The 13,976-nt window shown below is 46.2% G+C and overlaps 1 long non-coding RNA gene across 2 annotated transcripts; it reads left to right on the top strand.

Moving 5' to 3' along the window:
- The first annotated feature begins 61 nt into the window (after positions 1-61).
- On the top strand, positions 62-3,363 carry LOC125963484 (uncharacterized). Of its 2 annotated transcripts, none has more exons than XR_007475513.1 (3): positions 62-89; positions 967-1,075; positions 1,756-3,363. It is a non-coding gene; the product is annotated as an uncharacterized LOC125963484 (long non-coding RNA). The 2 variants fall into 2 exon arrangements; XR_007475512.1 differs by lacking the exon at positions 62-89 and adding an exon at positions 235-272.
- The last annotated feature ends 10,613 nt before the right edge of the window (positions 3,364-13,976 follow it).

Here is a 13,976-nt window from a genome sequence, read left to right as displayed (position 1 = left end):
ACCCCAGCGCCGCGCGGTGTCCTGGGAAACTGGGGCCCACAACAAAGGGAAAAGCACCGCCCCACCGCCGCGCAGGCGCACCAGGGGCGGTAGGGGCCAGGGGCCAGGGGCGGTAGGGGCGGTAGGGGCGGTAGGGGCGAGGGGCCGTAGGGGAGGGGGCCGGGCGGGGGTCCAGATGAAAAGCGGCATGTGGGGGTGGTCGTGGTCGTGGCCCTGGTGGTGTCGTGGCCGTGGCGGCAGCCTAGCGGCCCGAACGATGCGTTGACTTTCAGGTACCGTTTACTGAGCATTGACCTGACAGTCCTGGTCTCTAGCCCTTGTTTGCATGGGGCCGAGTAGGGCTGTGTCATTTGTAGGCCCTGGGAGGATATTTTATTAAACAAATTCGTAAATCTAGAAGTACTACACATATTAAAAAAAAAAAAGAAGTACTACACGTATTATATTAGCGCCATTCGAGGCTAAGCCCAGGCCAACAGATCTGTTACCTTAGCTAATATGCAGATCAGTACCTCAGCTATCAGCTGAGATCAACAATCTCTGCACCTTACAGACATATCTCAGGGCAACAGTCAAGGCCTGCTACTGGCTGGGGTCATCCGAAGCCAAATGGCTGTGAGTGAGGATCACAGTCACCTGACAGCAGTGGTGGACGGCATCAACGCTGACTTGTTTACAAGCGCTTCAGATCACAATAATGCAAGGTTACTAGTTAACAGTCACTATCCCTGCTGGTCCTTATCACAGATCAGTGTCAACAGGTCACAATCACTGATGCACAGACCCCTCAGATGACAGGCACTTCAACACAATCATCAGAGCTCTGACCCTGTTCATGGTCAACCCAGACTGCAAAGAAGAGGGGTCATGTTATCTCAGAGCACAATGGGTAGCTGTCATCTCAAATCCCATTCATTCATTTATTCAACAAATACTTATTGAGCAGCTACTTACTCCATGCTCCAGGCATGTGCAAAAGTCCAGGAACACTCAAGGATCAACTAGGCAAAGTTCCTGCCTTGGATGTCACATTCTGATCAGAGGGAGGGACACAGACAGGCCATCATAATATGAGGTAAGTGCTCAATCTGAGGGAGGCCACAGAGAAAGTAACTAGGGAATTAGAGATGGTTTCACAGAAAGGATGATCACAATCACTCCAGATCAAAGGTCACTATGACCCCCAGTGGATAATAGCCACAAGTCACAAATGTCCCACATTAAAGCCATCCAGGACACTACAACTCCACAAACATGCTTATGGTTTTTAGATGATGGGAATTCAGGGATGGAAGAAAGCTTGGAGCTGCCAAACTAAGGCTTTTTCAGCAGAAGTTGAAGTGGTAAACGATACCAGAACTGCCCAGATTATCATTAGATATTAAGCACGACTGGTCCCATACTCTGGCTCACTTTAGATCTCTACCTTGTCTCCATGACTATGCCTACCTGCTTTTCCAAGTTCAAGCCAGGTATGTTCTGACCTTAGTGCATAGCAGAATTGAACAATTAAACCCACCCCTGATCTACATCATGTCATAGTCCCAGAGACTTGGGCAATCCTCCTGCTCCCCAAAGGGAGCTGGGGTGGTTCATTTCTGCCAGACAATCAATCCCTGGATAAGTAACCCCTTGGCCTAAAGGACAGTTTTTGAACAACCAGCAGATATTAACTATGTCAATAATAGCCACCATTTATTGAGCATCATGCTAAAGTGCTAATTTTTACAACAGCTCTCCACTCCTGTTTTACAGATGAAATGAATTGAACCTCAGGGAGCTTTTGCCAGCTAATATTTTTGAGGACCCATATAAATGAGGCAAGTTAATTTATTTGCTCTAATCTGAAGCTAGTAAGTGGTAGCATTAGAATTTGGGCCCAGAGTTGCCTGATCCTGTGCTTGGTCTGTATTCACATGGTGGAGGAGTGAGGAGGGGTCTCGCACAACTTGCTGCTTGAAGGAGTGACCACCCTGATGGCTGCCTGACCAGCAAGTGAAAAATTCACAAAAACGGGGAGCCACCTTCCTCTAATCTGTACTGTCTGATATGTCAGCCACTAGCCACTAGTGGCTATTTAAACTTAAATTAATTAAAATGAAATAAAGTTAGGGACTTCTCTGGTGGCACAGTGGTTAAGAAGCCACCTGCCAATGCAGGGGACATGGGTTCGATCCCTGGTCCGGGAAGATCCCCCATGCCACGGAGCAACTAAGCCCGTGTGCCACAACTACTGAGCCCGCGCTCTAGAGCTGGCGAGCCACAACTACTGAGCCCACGCACCATAACTACTGAAGCCCGTACGCTCTAGGGCCCACGTGCCGCAACTACTGAGCCGGCATGCTGCAACTACTGAAGCCCGCGTGCCTAGAGCCCGTGTTCCGCAACAAGGGAAGCCACTGCAATGAGAAGCCCATGCACTGCAACAAAGAGTAGCCCCCGCTCGCCACGAGAGAAAGCCCGCGCACAGCAACAAAGACCCAGACGCAGCCAAAAAAAAAGACATAAAGTTACAAATTCAGTTCCTCAGTCCCATTAGCCACATTTCATGTGCTTCACAGCCACATATGGCTAGCGCTTACAGTACTGCACAGTGCAGGTTTTCCATCCACACAGAAAGTTCCAGAGAGCGCTGTATCCCATCATTCCCCTATCCCTATTTACCACAGTCACCACCACAGGTTCTAGCTCCCTCTCATCCATTATCACCTCTATCCTTGTCCTCGCACTGGCTCCCAGCTTCTTGCCCCCAGCCATATCTTTCCCCCCACCGTGCCTTCGGCAACCTGTGATCAGCAATTCTTCCACATCAGCTTTTCTCAGGATGCTGCCTTCACCTCCTTGCCTTACCTGAAACCTGGCTCTCCCCTGAAGACACTGCTTCTTTAGCAGCCCTCTTAGATGAATGCTATTTTCTTCTCAGTCTTGTGTACCTCAGGGTCAGGAAGTAAGTCTATTCCTCTTCCACCCCCAATGCTATTTCTAAACCCCTCCCTCCTACAGTGCTTCCCCTCCCTCCTACAAAACCCCTGTTCCTTGGAAGCTTCACCATCTGGACATACCATTTTGGTTGATGTCATCAATCAACCTCCCGGTCGATGCCCCTCACTTAGCTCTTAGCTCGCTGCCTCTCTCCCCCCCAATTTTGTTATATTTGGTGAGCTCAACGTCCATGTGATGGCCCCTCCAACATCCTGACCTCCTCGTCTCCAGCACTATTTCCCACACTCCACAGCAGTTGCCCACTCCTGCAGTCACACCCTCAACTTTTTCACCAAACATCATACCACTTGCAAAATACAGACCCTCTGGCCACATTTTCCTTAAGCCTTCCTCAACAATTCATGAGCTCTGATCCCTTGACCTCACTAACTTCTCACTATTCATGAGCCCCAGCTTCCACATTCCTTCTTTTCTAGCTCTGTTTCCATCATCATGATAAACACTCTCTCGCCCTGTCTCCTTTGGTGCTTGCTGGCAACACCCCTACTCTGGATCAATCCACCATTTGCCTTCTCAGTGCTTTTGCTGGAGCAAAATCACACTGCCAGGCAGATTATCTTCTGTTCACAAATCCTAACCTCAAATGGTTCTCAACACTGCCTGGGACTTCCTACTATATTTCCCCAATTTTTCCATTCTCTAAGATGGATTTTATACCTATTCTCTCTCTACAAAACCTCTACGCCTCTCATCTTAGCTGATGACTAGCCTCTTAAGTTTTTTTCCCCAGTTTTGTTGAGCTATAATGGACATATAACATTATATTAGTTTTAGGTGTACAACATGGTGATTGAATATGTATAAATACATACATAGGGACTTCCCTGACGGTCCAGTGGTTAAGACTCCGTGCTTCCAATGCAGGGGGCTTGGGTTCGATCCCTGGTTGGCGATCCCACATGCCATGCAGCATGGCCAAAAATAAATAACACCATACGTGTGTATTATATATATATATATATATATATATATATATATATATACACACACACATCTCCTTAACCTCTTTATTTTTTAATATTTTTATTTTTATTTTTTTTGTCTGCGTTGGGTCTTAGTTGCGGCATGCGGGATTTTCACTGAGGCATGCGAGATCTTTCCTTGAGGCATGTGGGCTCTTCGCAGCGGCACACGGGCTTCTCTCTAGTTGTAGCGTGCGGGTTTTCTCTTCTCTAGTTGTGGCACGTGGGTTCCAGAGCACGTGGGCTCCGTAGTTTGCGGCACGTGGCTCTCCAGTTGAAGCATGCAAGCTCAGTAGTTGTGGCGTGCGAGCTTAGTTGCCTGGAGGCTATGTGGGATCTTAATTCCCCGACCAGGGATCAAACCCACCTCCCCTGCTTTGGAAGGCAGATTCTTTACCACTGGACCACCAGGGAAGTCCCCTTAACCTCTCATGTTACTGAGGAAATAGAAGCAAAGAGAAACTCCCTCTCATTCCTGATACAACCTGCAAAACAATCTGCCTCTCCACCCACCTGTATCCCCTTCTGGTACTCTGAGAAGTGCCCCCTCCCTTACAAAAGACCAGACAACCCCTCCACAGGAGACACGGAGCCCACCCTCTCTCCCCCTTTTTTTAAAAATAAATTTATCTATTTATTTATTCATTCATTTATTTATTTTATTTTTGGCTGCATTGGGTCTTCGTTGCTGCACACGGTCTTTCTCTAGTTGTGGCGAGCGGGGGCTACTCTTTGTTGCGGTGCACGGCCTTCTCATTGCTGTGGCTTCTCTTGTTGTGGAGCACAAGCTCTAGGCATGCGGGCTTCAGTAGTTGTGGCTCGTGGGCTCTAGAGCGCAGACTCAGTAGTTGTGGCACAGGGGCTTAGTTGCTCTGCAGCATGTGGGATCTTCCCGGACTAGGGCTCAAACCCATGTCTCCTGCATTGGCAGGCGGATTCTTAACCACTGCACCACAAGGGAAGCCCTCCCCTTTTCAAAGACCTGGCTCAAGCAATCTAATCTCGGCCTTCAGCACACAAACATGCTCTCCAATCCTTAAAAAATAACAACACAGCCATTCTGGAAAACAGTTTGGCAGTTCCTTAGAAAACTAGCCATGCAACTATCAGATGACCCAGGAATTGCACTCCTGGGCATTTATTCTGGAGACATGAAAACTTATGTTCACATAAAAACTTGTACATGTATGTTCCTAGCAGCTTTATTCATAATAGCCCAAAACTGGAATCAGCCCACATGTCCTTCAGCAGGTGAATAGTTAAACAAACTGGTACATCCAAACTGTGGAATATAATTCAGCAATAAAAAGGACTGAACTATTGATTGATACATGCAACAACCAGGATGACTCTCCTGGGAATTAGGCTGATTTTAAAAAGGTCACATACTGTACTATTCCATTTATATAACATTTTGAAATGACAAAAATTTTAGAAATAGAAGACAGATTAGTGGTTGCCAGGGGTTTGGGATGGGGTGGAGGAAGGCGGGGAGGGAGTGGGTGTGATTACACAAGGACAACACTGGGGGATCCTGGTGGTGATGGAACTGTTCAGTATCTGACAGTGGTGGTGGAAACATGAACCTACTCAGGTGCTAAAATTGTATAGAACTAAACACACACAGGCACATGCAAATGAGTACAAGAAAAACTGGGATAACCTGCATGAGATAGGTGGATTGCATGAATGTTGATATCCTGATTATGAGGTTACACTACAGTTAGTTTTGCGAAATATTGCCATTGGGACAAACTGGACAAAGTGTATCAGTGTATACTATTTCTTACAAGTGCATGTGACTCTACAATTATCTGATCAAATTTTTAAAAATTATATATATATTATATTATATATTATATATAATATTAATATATAATATAATAATTATATAATATATATATTATATATATAATGTGATAAGTTTGCACTCAGGTAAAATCATATATGTAAATATAACAAAAATGTATTTAACAAGAACAACAAAAGCTATGAACTAGGTTACAGGACAGAGTATTCTAGTCCCTGGAACTGCTCCTGCAAGTATGACAGTGACAAACTCAAGGGAACAAAAATAGGTAAGTAAGGAGAATATAGGACAAGATGTAAGAAGGAGGCTAGAGGGGTAATCAGTGGACCTTAGTGTCTGTAGGATCTCATTCAAGAAAGCTATATGGTTGATATCACTTATATGTGGAATCTAAAAATACGACACAAATGAACATATCTACGAAACAGAAACAGACTCACAGATACAGAGAAGAGACTTGTGGTTGCCAAGGGGGAGCAGGGGTGGGGGGAGGGAAGTACAGGAGTTTGGGATTAGCAGATAAACAACAAGGTCCTACTGTATAGCACAGAGAACTATATTTGATATCCTATGATAAACCATAATGGAAAATATGGAAAAGAATCACTTTTCTGTACAGCAGAAATTAACACGACATTGTAAATCAATTATACTCCAATAAAATTTTAAATAAAGAAAGCAAGCTATATGCCATGTGGCTCAGACAAATCTGAGCTTGGCCACTGCCTGGCAATATGACTTTGGACAAGTCACATGGCTACTAAGGCCCACCTCCTCCTCAGTGAAAAACAGGGTCATGGCACTTGCCCTCCAAGACTACCATGGGATTAAATAAAATAGTGTATGTGGAAATACCTAGCCCAGCGTGTAGAAGATGTTCCATAAGTGTAAATTCAGTCCTACCTCCCTCTGAATAAACATCTCTCCAGAGGGAATTCCCTGGTGGCGCAGTGGTTAAGACTCTGTGCTCCCAATGCAGGGAGCCCAAGTTCGATCCCTGGCCATGGAACTAGATCCCACACACACGCCACAACTAAGAGTTCACATGCCACAACTAAGGAGCTCACGAGTCACAACTAAGGATCCTGCCTGCCAGAAATAAGACCCAGCACAACCAAATAAATAAATATTTTTTTAAAAACTCTCCAGAAGGGGGCTTCCCTGGTGGCGCAGTGGTTGAGAGTCCGCCTGCCGATGCAGGGGGCACGGGTTCGTGTCCGGGAGGATCCGGGAGGATCCCACATGCCGCGGAGCAGCTGGGCCCGTGAGCCATGGCCGCTGAGCCTGCGCGTCCGGAGCCTGTGCTCCGCAACGGGAGAGGCCACAACAGTGAGAGGCCCGCGTACCGCAAAAAAAAAAAAAAAAAAACTCTCCAGAAAAGATCTAGTAAAAACTAATTTATAATGATAAAATTCATAAGTGCTTATTGATGCTCAAAAGGAAAGAGAAAGAGAGAAAAAAGAGAAGTTAAAGGAAGAAAACCCATCATTGACCACCTTTAGAGAATTCAAAGGAACCAACTCATTTTCTGAAAACTGGTAGATAAAGGGAGAGAATTCAAGTCAAGCATTTAACTTGCCTTTCTTATCTGAACTATATTTCAGGTTAACAAAATTATTGATGGGAGGTGATTCTGAAAACTGGCAAGAGTAAGAAACAAGCATTCAATCTGATTTTCTTTACAAACGTGCCTCAAGACAACCAATTAGATAATAAATGAAGAAGGAATAATAGAACATCACCATTTTGCAAACCCTTAATGAGATCATGATCACCAACAGCTGTTAATATGACAAAGGAGAGAAACACATGAAGGCTATGTGCCTCCTGATGAAAGGATACGTCAGACCTATGAAGTATTTTTGAAAAAGAACTTGAACCTGAATCAGGGCAAGACTTTATATCTAACTACAGTTTACAGTTCTGTAAAAGGAGACAAAGGATGGCATCACAAGAATGTTCAACGCAATCAGCAAAATCCCAAATGCTGGAAGTTTCTAAAGGACAGAAATCTCTATTTCTTCACCAAAAAATAAAGAGGAGAAACCGGTAGATTAAAAGAGATTGAAGAGACTTACCACCAAATGTAACCAGTGGCCCTTTTTAGATAGTGATTCAAACAAACCAACTGTTTAGAATATACATACAGGGACTTCCCTGATGGTACAGTGGTTAAGAATCCACCTGCCAATGCAGGGGACACGAGTTCGTTCCTAGTCCGGGAAGATCCCACATGCTGCGGAGCAACTAAGCCCACACGCCACAACTACTGAGCCTGCGCTCTAGAGCCCGCGAGCCACGACTACTGAGCCCATGCACCTAGAGCCCCTGCTCTGCAATGAGACAAGCCACCACAATGAGAAGCCCATGCACTGCAATGAAGAGTAGCCCCCACTCGCTGCAACTAGAGAAAGCCTACGCTCAAAAATGAAGACCCAATGCAGCCAAAAATAATAAATAAAAATTTTTTTAATATATGTTAAAAAAAAGAATATATAAAATAGTGAAAATAAAATAAAATATACATACATACACACACACACCCCTGACAGTGCACCCTGCGGGGAATTCAGGAATGAGAAAAACAGGATACTGGCCCTAGATAGTTGAGATGCGTTATCTAAAGAATAATTTCAATGAGCCCAGACTCTTACATCTTCCCATATGCAGAAAAATACTAAAATAATTAACTTGAGACACCTTTTTTTTTTTTTATGATTAGCAGTAATCCTTTGACATTCAACAACATGGTTCAGGTTTTTTTTTTTTAATTAATTAATTTATGTTTGGCTGCATTGGGTCTTCGTTGCTGTGCACGGGCTTTCTCCAGTTGCGGCGAGCGGGGGCTACTCTTCACTCTTAGTTGCGGTGCACGGGCTTCTCGTTGCGGTGGCTTCTCTTGTTGCAGAGCACGGGCTCTAGGCACGCGGGCTTCAGTAGTTGTAGCTCGCAGGCTTAGTTGCTCCGCAGCATGTGGGATCTTCCCGGACCAGGGCTTGAACCCATGTCCCCTGCACTGGCAGGAGGATTCTTAACCACTGCGCCATCAGGGAAGTCCCTACATGGGTTTTTGTTTTTTGGTCCCTCCCCGCCCCCCACCGCCAGCAAAACTCCTATATATCCTGGCTCCTCCCTCACCCCTTTGGAACAGTTTTTCAGAGCCATCTCAGAGGCTGGCTCCCAGGCTATAGTCCTTAGTAGGCCCCCAAATAAAACATAACTCACAACTTTTAGGTTGTATTTTTTCTTCAGTCAGCAGCAACGGTGACTACAGTTAACAATAATGTATTGTATATTTGAAAGTTGCTAAGAGAGTTCTCATCACAAGAAAAAAAATTTTAACTATGTGTGGTGATAGATGTTAACTTATTCTGGTAATCATTTCCCACTTTATACATATATCAAATCATTATGTTGTACACCTAAAACCAATACAACATTTTATGTCAATTATGTCTCAATTAAAAAGATAATTATTAGATATTTTTTAGATCTGATAATCATATTTTTTTCTTTTTTCTTTCTTCTTTTTTTAAAAAATTTTTTGGCCGTGCTCTGCGGCATGTGGGATCTTAGTTCCCCGACAAGGAATCGAACCCATGCCCCCTGCAGTGGAAGCACAGAGTTTTAACCACTGGACCACCAGGGAAGTCCCAATTGTATTCTTTTTAAAAGAATCTGGGTCTTTTAGTCTTTTAGTGAAATACACTGAAATATTTATGGATGAAATGATATGCCTGAGATTAGCTTCAAAAGAATATGAGGGGAGAGGATAGCTATGATAGTTAATCAAGTCATAGCTAACCAATAGCTATGACTTGATAACTGCGGAATCATGCTTTTAACGTGAATGTTTGCCATTTTCCATAATAATTTTTTTTTAATTTAAAAAGCAAAACAGGGGGGGAATACCCTGGTGGTCCAGTGGTTAGGACTCCGAGCTTTCACTGCCAGGGCCGGGGTTCAATCACTGGTCGAGGAACTAAGATCGCCGCATGGTGCGGCCAAAAAATAAATAAATAAAAAACTGGGGGCTTCCCTGGTGGTGCAGTGGTTGGGAGTCCGCCTGCCAATGCAGGGGACACGGGTTCGTGCCCCGGTCTGGAAGGATCCCACGTGTCGTGGAGCGGCTCTGTCTGTGAGCCATGGCCACTGAGCCTGCGCATCCGGAGCCTGTGCTCCAGAACGGGAGAGGCCACAGCAGTGAGAGGCCCGCGTACCGCAAAAAAAAAAAAAAAAAAAAAAAATTGAGAAAAAATTAAAAAACAAAACAAATAATAATAATAGCAACAAAAACAATAAATCTCAAACCACACCAATCTGACATCGACCCCACCACTCCGCAAAGACTGCTCATGTGTAGGTCCCCTCTGATCTCTAAGAGGCCAGATCCAGAGTTGGCTTTCTGTCCTGTGGACTTCAGGAATGCTTAAGAGTTGACTTCTCCTTCCCTCCTGGGACACTCTCCTCTCTTCCATGACACTCTCCCAAGTGGCTCTCTGGCTGATTCGTCTAAATGTCCTTTTCAGTTTCACCAACTCTACCTGTCCTCTAAAGGTTGAATTTCCCCAGGATCCAGTTCTGGACCCTCTTCCCTATATCCCTAGGTAATCTCATTCATTCCCATGGATTTCAATATCATCCTAGTCTGCTGGCTCCCAAATCCGTGTCTCTAGCCTACAATCCTCCTTTAAGTTACAGACATATGGTCATATGACATGACATGACAAGACTAGCCTGACATCTCTTTTAAATGGCTTTAACCTTACATGCCCAAACCCTTAATTCTACCTGCCACCTCAAACCTGGTCCTTCCCAGGGCTTCCCCATCTTTTCCATCTACTTTTTTTTTTTTTTTGGCCACACAGCACAGCATGTGGGATCATAGTTCCCTGACCAGGGATTGAACCCGCACCCCCTGCAGTGGAAGCGTGGAGTCTTAACCACCAGACCACCAGGGAAGCCTCATTTCCATCTCTTTAAATGACCCCACTACCATCCAATTACTCAGGCAGGTACCAAGGTGTTGTTACAAGTCCTCTCTTTTCCTCACTGGCCCCCTCTTGTCATCCAACTCATCATAACAAGTCCTGTCAGGCTTCCCTGGTGGCACAGTGGTTAAGAATCCACCTGCCACTGCAAGGGACACTGGTTCGAGCCCTCGTCCGGGAAGATCCCGCATGCCCGTGGGAGCAACTAAGCCCATGAGCCACAACTACTGAGCCTGTGAGCCACAACTACTGAGCCCACATGCCACAACTACTGAAGCCCGCACGCCTAGAGTCCGTGCTCCGCAACAAGAGAAGCCACTGCAATGAGAAGCCCGCACATCGCAAAGAAGAGCAGCCCCTGCTCGCCGCAACTAGAAGAAAGCTTGTGCGCAGCAACAAAGACCCAACACAGCCAAAAATAAATAAATAAAACATTTAAAAATCAAGTCCTGTCATTTCTGTCTCCAAAAGGAGTATATGTATCCTCCATCTCTTCAACCCTGAGCCAATTCACCACCATCTTTTGCGCAGATTACTGCAGCCCCCTAAAAGTCTCGTTGTCTCCTTTCTTGCCATCTTCCAATCCATTCCCCTCAAAACAGCCAGCGTAATTAATATTTTAAGTATTTAAAAATTATAGGGACTTCCCTGGTGGTCCAGTGGTAGAGAATCTGCCTTACAATGCAGGGGACGTGGGTTTGATCCCCGGTCAGGGAACTAAGATCCCACATGCCGCGGGGCAACTAAGCCCGCATGCCACAACTACTGAGCTCGCGCACCTCAGCTAGAGCCCACGTGTTGCAAACTACAGAGCCCACGCGCTCTGGAACCCATGCACGACAACTAGAGAAGAGAAAACCCGCATACCACAACTAGAGAAAAGCCTGCTCACCACAACGAAGAGCCCACATGCCATAATGAAAGATCCCGCATGCCTCAGCGAAGATCCCACGTGCTGCAACTAAAACCCGATGCAAACTAACACACCATTGTAAAGCAATTATACCCCAATAAAGATGTTTAAAAAAAAAAAAACCCGATGCAGCCAAAAATAAATTAAATAATTAAAAATCGTTTTTAAAATTAAAAAATTAATAAAAATATAGATTGTGTCACTACTGTACTTTAAACCCTCCAACGGCTTCCTATCTCACTTGTAATAAAAATCCAAATTCCTCACCTCTCCTACACAGGAGACTGTTCAGGATCTGAGCCCTCCTACCCTCCAGCTGCATCCCATGCCCTCTCCTTCCCGGAGTGACTCTGGCTCTTTTTCAAGGTCTTAAACATGGCACACTGCTTTTTGGCTCAGGCCATTTATTCCTACTACTCCTTGGCCTGGACCACACTCCCCGCAGATCTCCACCAGGCTGGCTCCCCATCCTTGAGACCGCACCTGAAACACAACCTCCTCAGAGAGCCCTTGGGAGCATCACTGTACCCTGGGCATTTCCTTCACAGCAACTATCACATCTGTAATCATTTAGTCAGTTGTTTCCTTGTGCAAAGTGTCTTGTGTCCTTTCAACTGAAAACTCCATAAGGGTGAGAAGCAAAGAGCCTGGGCCATAGTAGGCACTCAGTGAATTTCTTTTATCATGGTAGAATTCCATGAATCTTTTGTGAAGCACAAAAGCTTACAGTCTGATTGGAGAGACATGGTTTATAAGTATGAAACAATTAGGAAGCAAATGCAGACACCATAATCAATGCAAAAGTGAGGGCTTCCCTGGTGGCGCAGTGGTTGAGAGTCCGCCTGCCGATGCAGGGGACGCGGGTTCGTGCCCCCGTCTGGGAAGATCCCACATGCCGCGGAGCGGCTGGGCCCGTGAGCCATGGCCGCTGAGCCTGCGTGTCCGGAGCCTGTGCTCCGCAACGGGAGAGGCCACAACAGTGAGAGGCCCGCGTGCCGCAAATAAAAAAAAAAAAGAGTGAGTTACCCAGCTTGTGAGTGCAGGAGTGCAGAAGAATTCACATCAGGTTCTCTGCTAAGAACAAAGACAATTCACATACCACTTTTTCAAGGTGGAAATAGAGCCTGAGGCACTGAAAAATGCAACCAAAAGAAAGGGTCGGAAAAGCCCAAGCAAGACGATCAGGATACCAAGAGACTGGCATTTCTCTTCCGTCCCCTCCCAGGGTTATGCCAAAACTGCCTTAGAAAGTCGTAGAAGATTGCAGAGAGACTTTGCCTAAGAGTCAGAAAACCTGAGGACCCCAATCCCCACCTTTAGCTGGTTGTTGACCTTGGGCAGGGCACCCGTGCTCTTTGTGGCTCCATTTCTCACCTAACATTCAAGGCTGGGAGTGGGCTCTTGAGGGCTCTCTCCTGCTCTCAAGACAGTTTAGGTTTCCAAGCGAACACGTGTAGCTGGGTGAGCTACACAGGGGCAGAAATCACTTTACAGGGTGAAACCAACTGTCAAGGGAAAGCCACTGGGATTCAGGGCTCATCTCACCATGTTCTGGAACCACACTGGGTGTGGCAGGAGATCAGCCTATTGTCACCTACTCAGTAGCTGCTTCCATCCCACTCCCGGAGTCAGGATCCAGGGAAGAGAGGGGAGGCTGGCTTTCAGACGCAGCAAAAGATTTGTGAGGAACCCTTCCCCTTGGCTCCCAGGCCAGGAAATGCCTGGCGGAAGGCGAGGCAGTTGAAAGCACTAGGACGGGAGCCAGGCAGCAAGGAGCAGGGCTGCCTGGGGCGTGGGGTTTCGGGCCCAGGCAGAACATTATTTTACACCAACAGGAAAAAAAAAGTCGTGGTTCCCACCAACTTCCCAGCCCCTGGAAACTGGAAATCCACAGGCCTGCGAACACTTCCACCCTCTTCCGCCCAGCAGAGATGGCTCTGTCTGGAGGGGAGAATGAGACCTCAGGGCGCACGGTTCCAGTACAGTCTCCATTTGCAGGACTTGCTTCCACGTCTGGAGAAAAACTTGAGAAAAAAAATGACCTTTTCTTCCCACCCACCCCCGCTGGCCAAAATCTCTCTCAAAGCTTGGCTTCAGCCCCTCCTACTAGGAATTATACCCAAGTGGGAGGGTGACAACCAGTGGCTACCACACAGTGGGGAAGGAGAGAGAGTTGTCAGCCACCTGAAGTTCCATGGGGATGGGGAGAAGGTGGGGAGAAAGGTCTGAGGAAGGCCAGCCTTCAGGGAAACCAGCTGAGGGGGCAGGGTGTGAGGTGGAGAAGGGCAGCCAGGGTT

This window comes from Orcinus orca, chromosome 2, assembly GCF_937001465.1.
Source record: "Orcinus orca chromosome 2, mOrcOrc1.1, whole genome shotgun sequence".
NCBI lineage: Eukaryota > Metazoa > Chordata > Mammalia > Artiodactyla > Delphinidae > Orcinus > Orcinus orca.
The sequence above is the reverse complement of the archived record's forward strand: the minus strand, read 5'-3'. Positions and strand labels throughout refer to the sequence as shown.